The 18,153-nt window shown below is 48.2% G+C and overlaps 1 protein-coding gene and 1 pseudogene across 1 annotated transcript in view; both read right to left on the reverse strand.

Moving 5' to 3' along the window:
- LOC141219283 (oocyte zinc finger protein XlCOF29-like) overlaps positions 1 to 6,748 on the reverse strand; it is a 183,863-nt gene extending 177,115 nt beyond the window's left edge. The window contains exon 1 of the mRNA XM_073666054.1: positions 6,629 to 6,748. The gene's annotated coding sequence lies outside the window, so the exon portion shown is untranslated. The remainder of the gene's footprint in view (positions 1 to 6,628) is intronic.
- LOC141219295 (uncharacterized) overlaps positions 1 to 18,153 on the reverse strand; it is a 30,120-nt pseudogene that overhangs the window by 6,763 nt on the left and 5,204 nt on the right.

Genomic DNA, 18,153 nt, shown 5'->3' on the forward strand with positions numbered 1-18,153 from the left:
AGCTAGTAGCGCCCCCTTTTGAAAGTATCACAGCTTGTAAATGCTTTTTGTAGCAGACAATAGTCTTTCAATTCTTGTTTGAGGGATTTTCATTCATTCTTCTTTGGAGAATTCTTCCAGTTCTGTGAGATTCTTGGGTCGTCTTGCATCGTCTGCTATTTTGAGGTCTAGCCACAGATTTTCAATGATGTTCAAATCAGGGGACTATGAGGGCCATTGTAAAACCTTCAGCTTGTGCCTTTTGACGTGTGTTTTGTATCATTATCATTTGCCATCCTCTTTTCACCTCCAGCTTTTTTGCAGATGGTGTTATGTTTGCATCAAGAATTTGCTGAAATTTCATGGAATCCATTCTTCCCTCTACCCGTTCCCTGTGCCAGTGGCTGCAACACAACCCCAAAGCATGATTGATCCACCACCATGCTTAATGGTTGGCGAGATGTTCTTTTCCTAAAATTCTGTGCACTTTTTTCTCCACACAACTTTGATCATTGCTTGTTTCCAAAATGCATCAGACCTTCTTAGATGTTCTTTTACACTTCTGACGCTGAATTTCATGGTGAGGTCGCAGGAGAGGTTTTCTTCTGATGACTCTTCCATGAAGGCCATATTTGTGCAGGTGTCTCTGAAGAGTACAACAATGTACCACAACTCCACAGAGTCTGCTAAATCTTTCTGAAGGTCTTTTGCAGTCAGGCGGGGGTTCTGATTTGCCTCTCTAGCAATCCTACTGAAAATTAGCTTGGTCTTCCAGACCTTATCTTGACCTCCACTGTTTCTGTTAACTGCCATTTCTTTATTACATTTTGAACCGAGGAAAGGGCAAATTGAAAATGCTTTGCTCATAGCCTTCTCCTGCTTTGTGGGCCTCCACCATTTTCAGAGTGCTAGACAGCGGATTAGAAGAAGCCATGGCTGCTGTTTTTTGGCACATTGTTAGAGTAGGCAGGGTTTTTATAAAGCTGGACTTTCCTAACGATGATAGGGAATGAGCCCTTACCCTAACAGGCTAAGTAAGGTCTGAATCATTGGTCAAAGTTATCTGAGCACACAAATGTCCAAGCGTAATACAAAGGAAATGTATCATCTTTAACTTTAGGTCTTTTAGAGATCATTTCATCTTCAACTTGCTTAACTTGTCACAATAACAGTAATTTTGACCAGGGGTGCCCAAACTTTTACATGCCACTGTAGATTGTGTCATGTGATCAGGAGATGATGGGAGTAGTAGTAGATGACCACAGAACCAACATGATAGTCTCCCCTCCTCACCCTGCTGATCGGCCCATATTGCGGTCACCTTTTGTGCTTCATGTATAACCTCAACCTTAATATCAATCAGATCTTCACCCTAAAAATAAAAATGTAAGATGAGCTCAGGTCCCATCACTTCATGGTCAGATGTTGTGGGGACTTCAGTGTCGTCTACCTGATGATCCTCCGGGATGTTGTGATTCTCTTCTGGACAGTCCTGGGGATACAGAGGACGGGGACATCTCTCCGGTGGATTTCTCCTCCTGGATCCATCTGTGGAGACACAGAGACTGAATACATGACCTGCCGTGTATCTGTCTATATATGAGACTCGTCTCTCAGAACCGGTAATTCTATATTTATGTATCTGGGAATAAATTACATTGTTGTGGTCCTCACCCCCGATACCAAGGACCCAGCACATTGTGGGTCTCAAGTATGAAGTGATAATCAGCGAGGCCAAAGCCTAATGCTCTCTGCTCTGCAGTCGGAGGAAGAGGACCCTGAGGAGAGGGACAGAGAAGACCCTCGTCAATCAGATGAAGGAGCCGTACTAAGAAACACAACTTCTCCAAGTTTCGTCTCCAGGGATGGAACCACAGAGGAGCTGGAGAAAGCTCCACATTTCTATCCATCGGTTTCTTCTCTGCTAATTCACTGTATGGAGATTGGGGGGAAGGACGGTGACCATTTACCAGTGATTGTATTTTGAGAGCTCATGATGTCACCACGAGGACACGGCCTCCCTCCTGGACAGGATCCTCTGGGATCACTCAGAGGAGAGAACCTGATCTATTAAAAGACGGGTTACCGTGTTTTTCTTCTTCTTTAAATAGAGATAAATCTCCACATCCGCCTCGGTATAAAAACTTAAATAGGCAGCAAGTTCTGCGTTTGTCTCTAAAGGAGGAAAAAGGGCACATGTACGGTTGACAGATGAAGTCACAGCACCCGGAAGGACGGTGTTGTGGGGAGCACCCGGTACACAGCGGTTAGTGCCTATCAATGTGTAGAAAGGACAACTAGAGAGCAGGCACCGGGGTCATGGGCGCTTACTGATGCACACGGGGAGCCAAGGAGAGATTGTCTGGTCAGACTCCACAGAAAAGCTCCATAATACATATTCTTCTGAACAAACAGCCCTTTAAGAGAGACTTACAATTATTACCACCAGACCAGGATCTCAGATTGAAGTTCCCATTAATTTTGCTTTGCCTCCCAAAATTAGAACAAATGTTTTTGTATAAAAATATATATATATACACACATACAGGGTGGTCCAAAATGAGGTGGCCAGAAAATAACAACATTTATTTTGATTTATATATAAAATGATATTTACTAACACAAGCAGAACATTGACAATTACATTTTATTCTGAACAATAATACAAAAGCCCTTAAATGTTATCAGCGCAGGGGCTCACACTGTTTTCCATTACAATTTGCGCAGCTTTGAAGTCGCCTCTTTCGCTTTAACAAACTTTTTTTGCACAAGTCTCTTTGGGTAATAATTTCTTGAAATTCATCTCTTATGTAATTTTTCAAATCACTGACACTTTTTGGTTTTCGACTATAAACTTTGTCCTTGAGTACTCCCCAAAAGAAAAAATCCATTGGGGTCAAGTCTGGTGAACGTGCCGGCCAATCAAGTGGACCTCTTCAGCCAATCCATTTATTAGGAAATGTTTCATCAAGATACTCGCGGACCACTCTTGAATAATGTGGAGGGGCTCCATCTTGTTGGAAATAATGGTCATGTGAATTAGGCTGTGGATGTAACTGGGGAACAACTTGATTCATTAGAATTTTCCAGCCAGTTTCACTTTACACCAAGATTGATAAATCTCCCCCTTCATAACCTTATTACGCTTTCTGTCCATCTACTTTTCGACCACCCTGTATATATATATATATATATATATATATATATATATATATATATATACACACAGTACAGACCAAAAGTTTGGACACACCTTCTCATTTAAAGATTTTTCTGTTTTTTCATGACTATGAAAATTGTACATTCACACTGAAGGCATCAAAACTATGAATTAACACATGTGGAATTATATACTTAACAAAAAAGTGTGAAACAACTGAAAATATGTCTTATATTCTAGGTTCTTCAAAGTAGCCACCTTTTGCTTTGATGACTGCTTTGCACACTCTTGGCATTCTCTTGATGAGCTTCAAGAGGTAGTCACCGGAAATGGTTTTCACTTCACAGGTGTGCCCTGTCAGGTTTAATAGGTGGGATTTCTTGCCTTATAAATGGGGTTGGGACCATCAGTTGTGTTGTGCAGAAGTCTGGTGGATACACAGCTGATAGTCCTACTGAATAGACTGTTAGAATTCATTTTATGGCAAGAAAAAAGCAGCTGAATAAAGAAAAACGAGTGGCCATCATTACTTTAAGAAATGAAGGTCAGTCAGTCCGAAAAATTGGGCAAACTTTGAAAGTGTCCCCAAGTGCAGTTGCAAAAACCATCAAGCGCTACAAAGAAACTAGCTCACATGAGGACCGCCCCAGGAAAGGAAGACCAAGAGTCACCTCTGCTTCTGAGGATAAGTTTATCCAAGTCACCAGCCTCAGAAATCGCAGGTTAACAGCAGCTCAGATTAGAGACCAGGTCAATGCCACACAGAGTTCAGAGGTATGGACAAGCTACAGCAGATTAGGTGAAAAATCATCAGTAAATTAACCCCGACTCTGCTGAGTAACGATCAGACTTCGGTACCGAAACAAATCATAGGAGAGAATGGACAGAAGAGTTGGGACATCTGCAGACAAAATGTGACCGATGCTCTAAGGAAGGTGAAAGTTTCTGAAAGAAGCCGCCGAGGACGAAGACTCAAGACTGATGAAGACGGCAGCGGAGAAACCGCGACTCACAGATCAGAAGAGAAGAATCAGGGAATGAAAGCTGTGAGAAAATGTAGAAAAAACCAGAGCAAGTCTGGAGAAAAATCATCTATTATAGGACGAGGCCGAGAGAAGTCATCACATCCACCGGAGCCGACAAGAGTCTCCTCTCACCTGGTGATGTCAGAGGCCGGAGCTCCTCCATCATCACCTCCTGGTACCGATCCTGGTGTCCTTCTAAATACTCCCACTCCTCCATGGAGAGATAGACAGCGACGTCCTGACACCTTATAGGAACCTGACAACGACACCGTCATCACCCAGAATCCTCCAGTGCTGTCATGTATAATGTCCCAGCAGTCACTTCTCCGGTCATCACCCAGAAACCTCCAGTGCTGTCATGCATAATGTCCCAGAAGTCACCTCTCCGCTCATCACCCAGAATCCTCCAGTGCTGTCCTGTATAATGTCCCAGCAGTCACCTCTCTGGTTATCACCCAGAATCCTCCAGTGCTGTCCTGTATAATGTCCCAGCAGTCAGCTCTCCGGTCATCACCCACAATCCTCCAGTGCTGTCCTCTATAATATCCCAGCAGTCACCTCTCTAGTCATAACCCAAAATCCTCCAGTGCTGTCCTGTATAATGTCCCAGCAGTCACCTCTCCGGTCATCACCAAGAATCCTCCAGTGCTGTCCTGTATAATGTCCCAGCAGTCACCTCTAAGCTCATCACCCAGAATCCTCCAGTGCTGTCCTGTATAATGTCCCAGCAGTCACCTCTCAAGTCATCACCCAGAATCCTCCAGTGCTGTCCTGTATAATGTCCCAGCAGTCACCTCTCCGCTCATCACCCAGAATCCTCCAGTGCTGTCCTGTATAATGTCCCAGCAGTCACCTCTACGCTCATCACCCAGAATCCTCCAGTGCTGTCCTGTATAATGTCCCAGCAGTCACCTCTCCGGTCATCACCCAGAATCCTCCAGTGCTGTATTGCATAATGTACCAGCAGTCAGCTCCAGTCATCAACCAGAATCCTCCAGTGCTGTTTTGTATAATGTCCCAGCAGTCACCTCTCCGGTCATCACCCAGAATCCTCCAGTGCTGTCCTGTATAATGTCCCAGCAGTCACCTCTCCGGTCATCACCCAGAATCCTCCAGTGCTGTCCTGTATAATGTCCCAGCAGTCACCTCTCTGGTCATCACCCAGAATCCTCAAGTGCTGTCCTGTATAATGTTCCAGCAGTCACCTCTCCGGTCATCACCCAGAATCCTCCAGTGCTGTCCTGTATAATGTCCCAGCAGTCACCTCTCTGGTCATCACCCAGAATCCTCAAGTGCTGTCCTGTATAATGTTCCAGCAGTCACCTCTCCGGTCATCACCCAGAATCCTCCAGTGCTGTCCTGTATAATGTCCCAGCAGTCACCTCTCCGCTCAGCAGCTTGTTGCTGAGCTCTAGGATCTTCTTCTTCTTCCTCTCATGTATCGGGGGGTGCGGGGGAGGGTCTGTGATGGGGCCCGGGCTCCGCCCTCCTGACTCCTGGAGATGGATGATGGGAGTCACACCCTCCCCCGGTGTCTTCCTCACTATTGTGTAATCCTGTGTATGGAGAGAGACACTTAGGGAGAAGAATTCCTTCCCGACTCCAGATCTGACAATCAGTAGAAATCCCGGGATCAATAACCGTCTCCAGTAATCTGGGGCCATAACCTGGAATATTATTACACTCAGGACAGACATCCAGGCCCCTCTACAGCTCTTATAGGGAATCCCCATGACAACTCCTCCTGGCAGAGAGCTGCACACAATCACTGCTCTTACAGTAAAGAATCCTTCTCTTCCTCCTCTGGATTTCCTCTTCCCGATGTCGGACTTGTTACATAACACAATAAAGCTGATAGAAATGTAGAAGAGTTACCTCTCCGCTCAGCAGGGAGATGATCTCCAGGGTGAAGTGTAATAATCTTCTGGTGGTCTCGTCCTCGTCCATCCTCGGGGTCATTCAGGAGAAGGAGGGATGAACACTGGATCAGCTGGAGGGATCTCGTCCTGCCGGCGTCTTCATGATAAAGGAGAAGATGGAGATCACAGGGGACGATATAACGACAATCACTGAATTCTGCCCCAAATATCCGACATTTATCAGGAAGAATCTGGAGGAAAAGCCACAAACTCCACCGCGGCCTCCTCCACCGATCTGACCACTCATTATCAGCCTCGTAGGAGGACGGTCACCGTTGTAAATGCCAGTGGAGGACGGTAACCGTGGTAACTACACAGCCAGCGGAGGACGGTCACCATGGTAACTACACCGCCAGCGGAGGACGGTCACCGTGGTAACTCCACCTCCAGCGGGGGCGGTGAGGTGAGGAGGAGCCGCTGCACATCCCCCATACAACACTGAGGAGCCGCAGTCACATGGAGCAGGAGCCTCCACAGGAACAGCTCTGATCTCACCCCACACTCTCCTCTCACAGATTCACCACAAACCCTCCCTGTAATCTCACCGGAATGGCGGGAAGCGGAAACCTGCTGCTGGCTGATACCAGAGAGCAAGAGCTGCGCACAACCAGGACGGAGCTGCTGCACTGAGAGCGGGAGGAGCTGTGGTGACGTCACCGCCATGTGATCAGGGGGCGGGGCTCAGGAGAGGAGTGGTGAAGGACCTGTGGTGACGTCACCGCCATGTGATTAGGGGGTGGAGCTCAGGAGAGAAGTAGTGATGGACGTGTGGTGACGTCACCGCCATGTGATGAGGGGGCGGGGCTCAGGAGAGAAGAGGTGAATGACCTGTGGTGACGTCACCGACATGTGATCGGGGGCGGAGCTCAGGAGAGAGGTGGTGAAGGACCTGTGGTGACGTCACCGCCATGTGATCAGGGGGCGGGGCTTCGGTTGGTGATTGGCTCCGCAGTGTTTCCTCACAGACTGTAATGATTCTATAAACTATAAAGTTATTATAATGGTGAAGGAGCTGTGATGAGGCTGCGGTCATGTGACAGTGATGACGTCACCGCAGCTCCTCCCCCTCAGGGGTCATTGCCCCGCCCAGATCTGCAGATGATCCCGGCAGTCGCTCCTCCGGCTCCTCCTCCCTCTGACGTCACATAGTGGCCGCTTTCTCCAGTGATGAGGATTTCTCTGCTCCCGGAGGTTCTGTAAGTCCAGTAGTCTCATCAGGTCCACATCTATAGTAAGTTCATCTGTTTCCCCAGTCAGGGCTCGCTCTCACTTCAATCTGATAAAACCCCAGACTGCGTCCGTACCCAGTAATCCTCGGATTCTCTGCTCCGCGGCGTTTTGTTTTCCAGCTCCGATCGGATCGCACGCATCTATATAATCTACAGGTGCGTGTGAAACATCGCGCTGCACTCAGATACCACCCGAGTGCAGTGCGATTCCCGCCAATGCCAGCAGCAGAGGAGATGGAGATAGTGATTTCCGCGTCCCCTCCGCAGCCGTGCGAGAGGATCAGAGCATGGAGCACTGACATTCGGCTCCCGCTCGCAGCAGAGCAGCAGCGAGTGTCATTAGCATATCGCATCGGGGGGTCTCGCATCGCATACCGTACGCTAGTGGGACCCCGGCCTAAGAGATACGTCTGTGTCTTGTATAGCAGAGCGGAGTTGTACAGATACCTGTCTTTACGTAGGCTCAGGTTCTTCCGGGTGCGACTCTGCCTCAGCATCCTCCCGCGCCATCTCCTCCTCTCCATGTTGTTGTGCAGAGTTCTCGGCGCCATCTTGTGATCAGGGTCTGGAGAATTTTTAATATTTTAATTATTTTTTTTTTTCTATTTTTTTAATTTTAAAATTTTTTATTAAAATGTTCTAATGCTGATAATTTAGTCATCCGTTCAGATATTAAAATATTCACCCAATGACAAATGAAAGCAATTCTAAATCCATAACCCTTCTATGACCTGATCACTGTCTACATACTGAAAAAACAATGAGTATACCGACATTATCACAACATAAGAGCCGAAGCCACAAATAGTAATGTGAAAGCTTCTTCCCCGGAATCCAATGTTGCTCTATCCATAAAAAACCTTCATCAAATCTCAACTTCATTCCTGACCCCGATCATTTCTATAACCATAGATGTGTTAGTGCACAATGCGGTATCTGCGCTCCAGCGAGACCACCGTGTCTGTACTGTCTGCAAGAAGAAAGAAGAGAAAGGGAACATTTGTCCCCCAGCTCTACTGACGGACTCACATTATACTCTAGATTCAGGCCTTTAGGAGACAGACGATTTACAGTCAATATCCAGAAGGCTTCCCTCCTTAATAACCTTCTCTTAATACCGCCTCCTCTCCTAGGAGCACTCACTTGTTCTATCACCTGGGATTTTGTCTCAGACAACGATATCTACGGACTTTCTCAAAATATCCACAAGTGAATTCAGGAGACGTGACTGGGAAAAGAAACCAAAAGGTGAGTCTCCTATGAACTTCATGCTGCAACTGTAATGGAATACTGTGGAGAAAAACGCCTATCGCGAGGACTGCGAGTCCATCTGCGCCCCACTCTGTTTTCAGAGGATGGGACTTTCTGCGATCAATTCGAGCAGATTAATAAGTGTTCCCTGGATTTAATCTTGTTGACTGCTGATAGACTGCAGGCGGCAGATACAGATTTAAAAGTGGAGATTGCGAAAAATGTAAAATAAACAAATAATATATAAATTAGGTCAATAATTTTTCCTTCCCATTTATGATATACAGAGGAGAATTAGAATGTGTTGTGGGTGAATTATGATATATGTTTTTTAGACTTTGGTGCGTATAGTTAAATGGTACGATGATTATTATCTTACTTGTTTTAACTTCTGCTTTCTCACATCTCGCCCGCCCTTTAACACATTCTATGCACTCTCTCCATATCCACCCCTCCCTTCTCCCCTCCCTCATGTATAACTCTGAGGATACACAAGGTGGAGGTGTTGGTTTGCTCCTTTCACCACAATGTGCTTTCCAGGTCATCCTCCCATTTCCCTCACTTATGTTTCCTTCCTTTGAAGTCCACACCATCAGACTCTTCAAACCCTTCTCCCTGTGAGTGGCGGTTGTGTATCGCCCTCCAGGCTCCTCCCACCAGTTCCTTGATCACTTTGCCAACTGCCTTCCTCACTTTCTATCCTGTGACTTCCCCACCCTCATCACAGGAGACTTTAACATCCCCATCAATGATCTCCTCTCCCAATCTGCCTCTCATCTACTTTCTCTAACCCCCTCATTCGGCCTCTCACAGGTTACTAATAGTGTTGAACGACTATGTTATGTTAACTCTTTAGGCGTGTATGCTCGGGCCGAGCTCCAAGTATTTACAGCTGCTCGGTGATATGTTTGAATCGCTCCCGTGTGCATGATTTGCAACTGTTTGACAGTTTTATTATATGTAAGGAATGTCTATTTCTTACACATTCCTCACATGTAATAAAGCTGTCAAACAGTTGCAAATCATGCACACTCGGAACAGAACATACTCACTCAACACTAGTTACTAACTCTCCTACACATAAAGACGGGAATACTCTGGACCTGGTTTTCTCCCGTCTCTGCTCGCTGCATGACTTTACTAACTCCCCTCTCCTGCTCTCGGACCACAACCTTCTTTCCTTCTCTGTCAAGAACTGTCTCCTCACCCGGGACACCCCCACTTACCACACTTCTAGGAATACACGTGCCATTAATACCCAGCAGCTTATGGACAATCTCCACACATCTTCAGCCCCCATCTCCTCCCTCTTCTGGCCAGACTTAGCATTGTCACACTACAATAATACACTGAAAAACGCCCTAGATGAAGCAGCACCTTCTACACGCAGAAAGACCCGACGCAGACAACGGCAGCCCTGGCACACAATGCAAACATGCTTTCTTCAGCGTTGCTCAAGGTGTGCTGAGCGTCAGTGGAGAAAATCTCTTTTAGCAGAGGACTTCATCCACTATAAATTCATGCTCAAAACCTATAACTCTGCCCTTCATCTGGCCAAACAATCCTACTTCACCCCCCTCATCACTTCACTATCCAACAATCCAAATCTACTTTTTGAAACCTTAAACTCCCTCCTGAAACCTAACGCACAGGCCCCCACCACCAACCTCAGCGGGGAGGATCTGGCCACTTATTTCCTAGAACAAATCAACCACATCCATCAGGACATCTCAGCCCAATCTCCTCAGTGCCTGGATCCCCTTCCCTTCTGCACTTCAAGCTCACTAGCCATCTTTGAGCCTGTTACAGAAGAAGAAGTTACCCAGCTCCTCACTTCTTCTCGACCTACAACCCCCAACAGTGACCCCATTCCTTCACATCTGCAGTCTCTCTCACCGGTGGTCACCACTCACCTGACTAAAATATTTAACCTCTCTCTTTCTTCAGGTATCTTTCCCTCCTCATTTAAACATGCCATCATAACCCCTTTACTTAAAAAGCCATCACTGGACCAGAACTGCACTGCTAACTACAGACCTGTCTCTAACCTTCTTTACATCTCTAAACTCCTGGAACGCTTGGTCCACTCCCGTCTAATCCGCTATCTCTCAGATAACTCTCTCCTCGACCGTCTACAATCTGGTTTCCGCTCCTTACACTCCACTGAAACTGCCCTCACTAAAGTCTCTAATTATCTACTAACAGCTAAATCCAAAGGTCACTGCTCCCTGCTGATTCTCCTGGATCTCTCTGCCGCATTTGACTCTATGGATCAACAGCTCCTGCTCACTATGCTCCGATCTATCGGGTTCAAGGAAACCATTCTCTCCTGGTTCTCCTCCTACCTCTCTGACCACTCCTTCACTGTATCTTTTTCCGGCTCCTCTTCCTCTCCTCGTCCCCTTACTATCGGGTTCCCGCAGGGCTCAGTCCTAGGCCCCCTCCTCTTCTCTCTATACACTGCCCGTATTGGACAAACAATCAGCAGACTTGGGTTTCAGTGTCATCTCTATGTTGACGTCACCCAATTATACACTTCTTCCCCGAACTTCACCCCTACCCTAATAGAAAACACCAAGGACTGTCTGTCCGCTGTCTCTAACATCATGTCCTCCCTCTATCTTAAACTGAATCTCTCCAAAACTGAACTTCTTGTGTTTCTCCCCTCTACTAACCCAACTCTACCTAACATCAAAATTACCTTGGAGGGTTCAACCATAACCCCCAAGCAGCACGGCCGCTGCCTGGGGGTCATATTTGACACTAACCTTTCCTTTACTGCCTATATCCGATCACTCGCTCACTCTTGTCACCTGCATCTTAAAAACATCTCCAGAATCCGACCTTTTCTCACCTTTGAAACTGCTAAAACTCTGACTGTCGCTCTTATTCACTCTCGTCTGGACTACTGCAACTCTCTTCTGATCGGTCTCCCTCTGACCAAACTTTCTCCTCTCCAATCCGTCCTGAATGCGGCAGCCAGGGTCGTATTTCTGTCCAGCCGCTTCACCTATGCCTCCATCTTGTGCCAGTCATTACACTGGTTGCCCATTTGCTACAGGGTCCAATATAAACTCATCGCTCTCACCCACAAAGCTCTCCACAGTTCTGCACCGCCTTATATCTCCTCTCTCATCTCTGTCTATCGCCCTACACGTGCCCTCCGTTCTACAAATGACCTAAGACTAACATCCCTCATAATCCGAACCTCACACCTCTGTCTCCAAGACTTCTCTCGTGCTGCGCCAGTTCTCTGGAATGCTGTACCCCAGGCGATCTGACTGATGCCTAGCCCCCACGTCTTCAAATGCGCTTTAAAAACCCATCTCTTTAAACAAACCGACCACCTTAACTACTCAGTAACCAACTTTCCCCTGTCTCCTCCTTCTAAATATTATTCAGAATCTGCTCCCTACTGCACTCGATACTTGATTATTGCACTTATACATACGGGCTGATGACCGGATAATGCAGCTTTATATGAAAATCCCTACTTATTATAATTGTCAGACCTGAAATAACAAGCACTTTTCACCTATTGTGTCCCCCCATTCCCTTGTAGATTGTAAGCTTGCGAGCGGCCGGACCCTCGCTCCTAATGTAACTGTTTAAACTGTCTTATCTTGTATTGAATTTATCGTCTGTACATGTCCCCGCTTAATTGTAAAATGCTGCGGAATATGTTGGCGCTAAATAAATTAATTCTTATTATGTTTTTTTTTGCATTTCCTATATACGCCTATATATATTTGTGGCAATGTGTATTGGTGTAAAATTAAATATTTTATTTGATAGTTATTATACTTTGTTATGGACGTTTTTTCATTTTTGTGTATATACACTGCTCAAAAAAATAAAGGGAACACTGAAATAACCCATCCTAGATCTGAATGAATGAAATCTTCTCATTGAATACTTTGTTCTGTACAAAGTTGAATGTGCTGAGAACAAAATCACACAAAAATCATCAATGGAAATCACATTTATTAACCAATGGAGGCCTGGATTTGAAGTCACCCCCAAAATTAAAGTGGATCCAACTTTGATGTAATGTCCTTAAAACAAGTCAAAATGAGGCTCAGTATTGTGTGTGGCCTCCACGTGCCTGTATGACCTCCCTACAACGCCTGGGCATCCTCCTGATGAGGTTGCGGATGGTCTTCTGTGGGATCTACTCGCAGACCTGGACTAAAGCATCCGCCAACTCCTGGACAGTCTGTGGTGCAACGTAACGTTGGTGGATGGAGCGAGACATGATGTCCCAGATGTGTTCAATCGGATTCAGATCTGGGGAACAGGCGGCCAGTGCATAGCTTCAATGCCTTCATCTTGCAGGAACTGCTGACACACTCCAGCCACATGAGGTCTGGCATTGTCCTGCATTAGGAGGAACCCAGGGCCAACCGCCCCAGCATATGGTCTCACAAGGGGTCTGAGGATCTCATCTCGATACCTAATGGCAGTCAGGCTTCCTCTGGCGAGCACATGGAAGGCTGTGTGGCCCTCCAAAGAAATGCCACCCCACACCATTACAGACCCACTGCCAAACCGGTCATGCTGAAGGATGTTGCAGGCAGCAGATCGCTCTCCACGGCGTCTCCAGACTCTGTCACGTCTGTCACATGTGCTCAGTGTGAACCTGCTTTCATCTGTGAAGAGCACAGGGCGCCAGTGGCGACTTTGCCAATCCTGGAGTTCTGTGACAAATGCCAAGCGTCCTCCACGGTGTTGGGCTGTGAGCACAACCCCCATCTGTGGACGTCGGGCCCTCATACCACCCTCACGGAGTCAGTCGTTTTCTAACCGTTTTTGCAGACACATGCACATTTGTGGCCTGCTGGAGGTCATTTTGCAGGGCTCTGGCAGTGCTCATCCTGTTCCTCCTTGCACAAAGGCTGAGATAACGTTCCTGCTGCTGGGTTGTTGCCCTCCTACGACCGCCTCCACGTCTCCTGGTGTACTGGCCTGTCTCCTGGTAGCTCCTCTAGCCTCTGGACACTACGCTGACAGACACATCAAATCTTCTTGCCACAGCTTGCATTGATGTGCCATCCTGGATGAGCTGCACTACCTGAGCAACTTCTGTGGGTTGTAGAGTCCGTCTCATGCTACCACGAGTGTGAAAGCATAACCAACATTCAAAACTGACCAAAACATCAGCCAGAAAGCATTGGTACTGAGATGTGGTCTGTGGTCCCCACCTGCAGAACCACTCCTTTATTGAGGGTGTCTTGATAATTGCCAATAATTTCCATCTATTGTCTATTCCATTTGCACAACAGCATGTGAAATTGATTGTCAATCAGTGTTGCTTCCTAAGTGGACAGTTTGATTTCACAGAAGTTTGATTTACTTGGAGTTATATGCTGTTGTTTAAGTGTTCCCTTTATTTTTTTGAGCAGTGTATACCGTATTTTTCGGACTATAAGACGCACCGGACCATAAGACGCACCTAGGTTTTGTAACATCCCTGGCGGCGTGCTTGCATAGTGCACCACCTCCTACTATGCAAGACCGCAATCTTACCCATCAGTCCAGCCTGCAAACTGTGCTCCAGTTCATGCTGTGTGCATGTCTCTTGACTGACTGCTTAGGGCGGCGGCCCAGTTACTTCCTGATTCTTATAGCTGCTGTGGGCGCACCTCTAATGCGTCTCCAACCTATTGTGAGTCACTGGATATTTTAACCCCCTCCACCCAGAAGGTGGTGCCTGAGCAACACTAACATTCAGTGTGCTTCTTGACTCTGAAGTTGCCAGGTCCAGTTCTGCTTCTTGTCTGTTTCCGCCATCTCTGGGGGCTGTATACCCAGGCTCGTTCCTGTATCTCGTTGCAGTATCAGTTCCTGTCTGAGCTGTCTCTTAGCCTGTTACCTGTTTTATCTCTATGTCTGTACCCTCCCTTTTCCTGCAGTGTCTTAACCAGCACCTACTCCTACTCGTCTCTGTACTTCTGTTTGTGAGTTTTGTGTCCACTCGCTACTTCATTATAAGTACCTTGTGTGTATCTGGTTCTGCTTGTCCCTTTTCCCTTCCTCCGTATCTACCTCCTGTGTTCTAGCCATCTTCCTGTATCTTCAGTCTGTTCCATGTGAACAGAGCCCTGTCCTCTATGCCTGTTCCGTCAGCCCTGTCCTGCCTTGCTCACCGCTGCGGCGGCTCCCCTCTGCTCTGCCTTGCTCACCGCTCTTGCGGTTCCCCTCTGCTCTGCCTTGCTCACCGCTCCGGCGGTTCCCCTCTGCTCTGCCTTGCTCACCGCTCCAGCGGTTCCCCTCTGCTCTGCCTTGCTCACAGCTCCGGCGGTTCCCCTCTGCTCTGCCTTGTTCACCGCACCTGCGGTTTAGCTCTGCTGTGCCTTGCTCACCGCTCTGGGGGTTCCTCTCTGCTCTGCCTTGTTCACCGCACCTGCGGTTTAGTTCTGCTCTGCTTGCTCACCGCTCCGGCGGTTCCTCTCTGCTCTGCCTTGTTCACCGCACCTGCGGTTTAGTTCTGCTCTGCTTGCTCACCACTCCGGCGGTTCCCCTATGCTCTGCCTAGCTCTCCGCTCTGGCGGTTCCTCTCTGCTCTGCCTTGTTCACCGCACCAGCGGTTCCCCTCTGCTCTGCCGTGCTCACCGCTCCGGCGGTTCCCCTCTGCTCTGCCTTGCTCACTGCTCCGGCGGCTCCTCTCTGCTCTGCCTTGTTCACCGCATCTGCGGTTTAGTTCTGCTCTGCTTGCTCACCGCTCCGGCGGTTCCCCTTTGCTCTGCCTAGCCTACCGCTGCGGCTGTTCCTCCCTGCTCTGCCTGTCTACCGCATCTGCGGCTCTGTTCCTGTCTCCCAGTCTGTACTGGCCTCTATCCAGCCTGCGCTCCAACCTGCTAGTACCTACCTATTTGCACTCCAGCCGTGCTTGCCAGTATTTCCCTGTCTGTACACCAGCCGTGCTTGCTAGTACCCACCTGTCTGAATACTAGCCGTGTCTGCCAATACTCACCTGTCTGTACGCCAGTCTTACCTGCCTGTTCCTGCATTCCCCGGTGTGGGTCAACAGCTGTGACCGGGGTTTGACCTGGAGTAGCACCTGGTCCCTCTGCTCGGTTCCTCCCTGGTTCACGGAGTCGTTAGCCGCCGTGCGACCCTGGTCGGATCTGGTTGATACTTAGTTACGCCCCTCCAGGCACTCCTCGGTTCATGGTACAGTGGGATTACTAATCACGCTCACGCCAGTCAGTCCGGGCGCGAGCGTAACAGGTTTTAGAGGAGGAAAATAAAAAAATAAAAATTTAAGCAAAAAATGTGGTCATGATGCACTTTTAAAGGGGAGGGGGTCTTCTGCTGACACTGGTATAGAGGTAATGTCCCCCAATTCTGACAATATATCCCATCCTGGTATATATGCCGCCCCCCTTCCTTTTATATTTAGTACCCATCCCCATCCTGGTATGCCCGGCATCCCTCCATCCTGGTATGCATGGCACCCCTCATACCTATCCTGATATGCATGGCTCCCTCATCCTTATCCTGGTATGCATGGCACCCCTCATCCCCAATCCTAGTATGCATGGCACCGCTCATCCCTGTCCTGGTATGCATGGCACCGCTCATCCCTGTCCTGGTATGCATGGCACGCCTCATCCCTGTCTTGGTATGCATGGCACGCCTCATCCCTGTCTTGGTATGCATGGCACGCCTCATCCCTGTCTTGGTATGCATGGCACCGCTCATCCCTGTCTTGGTATGCATGGCACCGCTCATCCCTGTCTTGGTATGCATGGCACGCCTCATCCCTGTCTTGGTATGCATGGCACGCCTCATCCCTGTCTTGGTATGCATGGCACGCCTCATCCCTGTCTTGGTATGCATGGCACGCCTCATCCCTGTCTTGGTATGCATGGCACGCCTCATCCCTGTCTTGGTATGCATGGCACGCCTCATCCCTGTCTTGGTATGCATGGCACGCCTCATCCCTGTCTTGGTATGCATGGCACGCCTCATCCCTGTCTTGGTATGCATGGCACGCCTCATCCCTGTCTTGGTATGCATGGCACGCCTCATCCCTGTCTTGGTATGCATGGCACGCCTCATCCCTGTCTTGGTATGCATGGCACGCCTCATCCCTGTCTTGGTATGCATGGCACGCCTCATCCCTGTCTTGGTATGCATGGCACGCCTCATCCCTGTCTTGGTATGCATGGCACGCCTCATCCCTGTCTTGGTATGCATGGCACGCCTCATCCCTGTCTTGGTATGCATGGCACGCCTCATCCCTGTCCTGGTATGCATGGCACGCCTCATCCCTGTCCTGGTATGCATGGCACGCCTCATCCCCATCAGGCTGCACATTAAAAAAAATAAACACTCATACTCACCTCTCTTTTCTCTCCTCCAGCGCTGCGTCCTGTCTGCCTGCACTGATCTCTCCATGTGAGCCGAGCATGACGTCACTGCCATACACAGCTCACAAGTAGAGATCAGCTGCCGGATGTCACTGCTCCCCACGCCGGGACTGTGCGCGGGGAGCAGTGACTTCACTCTCCTTCATAGCCGGCACACAGCGGAGCGCGCTGCGGCTGCTGCCGGCTATCTCCTGTGCCCGCTCATTAAAGTGCATGAATATTCATCCCCTCCCCACGCCCATGGGCATGGAGAGAGGTTGAATATTCATGCCCTTTAACAGCGGGCACAGGAGATAGCCGGCAGCAGCTGCAGCGCGGCTACACTGTATACCGCTATTAGGGAGCATGAATATTCAGTGCTCCCCACACCTCATGGTCGTGGGGAGCAGTGAATATTCATTTTCTTTAGCAGCGGGGACAGTGTAGGATTCAGCGGGCGGCTGCTGCCTCCTGTGCCCACTCCTCCACCGATACCGCTCCCCCCACACCCCACATAAATATATCCCCCCAACATTCGGACTATAAGACGCACTCCCCATTTTCCTCCAAAATTTGAGGAAAAAAGTGCGTCTTAAGGTCCGAAAAATATGGTATTTTATATAATGAGACTAATATGATTATATGAATGTTTGTGGTTTTCTTCATTTTTTATTTCATTGTGATGTCATTTCCTTGTTTTTTTTTCTATATAAATGTTGTATTTCTATGTGATTGCCCACAATTGAGAAAAGCTCTGGAGGAGCTGAAACGTTTTGCAGATCTGTGGATGTGGAATAAATGATTGACTACAGGTGAGTGCCGGGATCTCTTTCCTTTCCCCCTCCATTACTAACCTGAGGGCTTGAAGACAGCTGTGTTTTTTGACAAATCACCACTGTCCTCAACCCTAACCACCATTACCCCGATTGCCACCGCACCAGGGCAATCGTGAAGAGCCGTGCAAAGCACCTGAATTGGTGCGCCATTTCTGAGGCGGCTGAGGGCTGGTATTTTTAGGCTGGGAAGGGCCCAGTAACCGAGGACCTTCCCACCCTGATAATATCCGCTCACAGCTGTCTGCTTTACCTTTGCTGGTTATCAAAAATAGGGAGGATTCCACATCGCTTTTTTAATTTATTAGCTAAACACAAGTGCAGTAAACTCCACACACAGGGCAGTAATTATATATCTCACGGATATCTATCATCTATCTCAATCTTTGCACATCTAACACCT

Source organism: Phyllobates terribilis, unplaced genomic scaffold (assembly GCF_046119375.1).
Source record: "Phyllobates terribilis strain yellow unplaced genomic scaffold, ASM4611937v1 Scaffold_259__1_contigs__length_2703414, whole genome shotgun sequence".
Classification (NCBI taxonomy): domain Eukaryota; kingdom Metazoa; phylum Chordata; class Amphibia; order Anura; family Dendrobatidae; genus Phyllobates; species Phyllobates terribilis.